Below are 2292 nucleotides of genomic sequence, written 5' to 3'. Positions count from 1 at the left end.
GCATTGCTATGTAATTTCTTTTCAACTTTTTTGCTTTATTATCTGTAAATTATTGATTGCTTAGCAAAAGATTTTGCAGTAATTTTAATTTTACCCCCATGCTAAAAGTTTAAGATTCAGTTATCTTTTAAATCTGGTAGATAAGAACTTTCTACTTTTATTCATGGCTTCAGTGTGTACTAAAAATCAATTAGTCATCTAATATTAAACATTTTGATATACACGCATGCATCAATACCATTAATTGTATAATTATGGAAATTTTTTATACCACTATTTTGGAACATAAATAAACATTTTAAAAAGTTATATAACATAAATGGTTTAATATTAATATTTATCATTCTAGAGTTGGAATCAAAGTCTACATTTAAATTTGCGTGATTGTCCGTTCTTTAAAGTTTATAATAATAGTTGAGTTGAGAGGTACCTTGTGATACAATCGATTCTATCATAAATAAATATTTTTTAAAAATATAAATTTTAAGTTATTTATAATATAATTTAAATTTTATAATATTTAATAATTTTAAATAATCTAAAATTTATATTTTATCATAAGTAAATACTATAAATTTATTTTTAGAAGAATGATTTAATATTAATTATATAAAAATATAAATAAATATTAATATATTTTTCATTCACAAATGAAGTTGAAATAATCTAAATCTTTAATTTAACTATTATATAAATCAAATATTAATTTTAGTGTAATAAGGATAATGTTCTAGCGTAGTGGCTAAGTACTTGAACACTTAGAAATATCGTATATTCAACAAAAAAATATTTATTTTGTTTTTGTAATATAATATAAATTGCATATTTTGGGACCTATCATTGTTTAGAAATTCATGATAATTTGCTAGTGACAAGTATTTGAACACTTTTAAATTTATTTTTTGATTCATATATTTCTTATCATTTTTATTTATCAAATTGATTTAATTTGGATCAAAATTATGATGTCGTCGTTGATCCTTTAACTATTAATAGTTGCCGACACTGTTTTTCGCCTGGACGGGGAAAGACCGATACAGACTTAGAGGTTTTTTTTTTAAAAGAATTTTGAAATGTGAGGAGTCGTCACCAATCATTTAAGGTGCGATTGGGACACCATAACAACCATGTGATTTTAGTAGAATATTTTATTTTTATCAAAATACTAAGTTTTAAGGTCTGCAAAAATTTTGAAATCAGGTTTTGGAGTCAGTTACACGTGGGAAATGATTAACACCTCCACAAGCGCCCAAAAATTGGTACCTAGTTGATTACCATATATTTAAAATCAAAAATTTTGAGTTCAAACTTTATTTAATTTAAAAATCATTACGGATGCAAAGTTGAAAATGATATTAGTTTATTAAGGTCGATAGCATTCGCCCCCTAGCATAAATGCAGGAGATCAGCTATTGTGCCTAATAATCAGACATTGCCTTAATTTCAGAAATCATGATGCGGTTTTGAAAATGATGTCGACCTATTTCGAGAATCATCAGTAGTCACCCCTGAACATACTTGCAGGAGATATACCATTAATTATATAATAAGTGAACATATGCTTAGGTTTAAAAATAAAATGCAATCAAACAAATTTTATTAATCCTAATTAAGCTAAGGGTGAATTAAGACTTTTTCTAGCTTAAAGTGACAAATTATGAAAATTAAGAAACCTAGGGGATTAACCTAAATGTAGGCTCTAATATTTACCCAATTTGATTTTTAAATCAGTTATTGAATCGAATAAATGAGATAGTCCCTCGAGCATTTAGGCGAGGGCTAACTCAAATTATTCCCTAAATTAAAAGACTAGTTTGAAATTTAACCTAAAATGGAAGCTCTAATATTAATTTTAAGATTCGAATAAATAAATTGGAACCTCGAGTAAAAGCGAGGACAAAATTAAGAGTTCTCCTAATTTAAGGACTAAACCTAAAATAAAAGTAATCTAAATTGGGACTAAAATGTTAAAATAAAAATAAAATAGGTTTAATTAAAAAGACAAATGCTCTAACAAGGACTAAGTTAAAAGTAATTTAAAATTGAAGGGCAAAATAAAAAACAATTAATGAAAATAAATGACTAAATTGAAGCGAACAAAAAAGTAAGACCGAAATTGAAATATTGAATAAATGACTAAAATATAGCAAAATAAAAGAGTAGCTAAATCAGAAATAAACTATTACTAAATTAAAATAAAACAAAACATAATGATAAAAAGTGCACTAAATAAAAAAAGGGAGGTCCAATGACAAAAATGCGAAAACTCGACAAATATAAGGGGATTAAAAA

The sequence above is a fragment of the Hibiscus syriacus genome, unplaced genomic scaffold, assembly GCF_006381635.1.
Source record: "Hibiscus syriacus cultivar Baekdansim isolate YM2019G1 unplaced genomic scaffold, ASM638163v2 tig00111996_pilon, whole genome shotgun sequence".
NCBI classification, from domain to species: domain Eukaryota; kingdom Viridiplantae; phylum Streptophyta; class Magnoliopsida; order Malvales; family Malvaceae; genus Hibiscus; species Hibiscus syriacus.
This window is presented reverse-complemented; position numbering follows the sequence as displayed.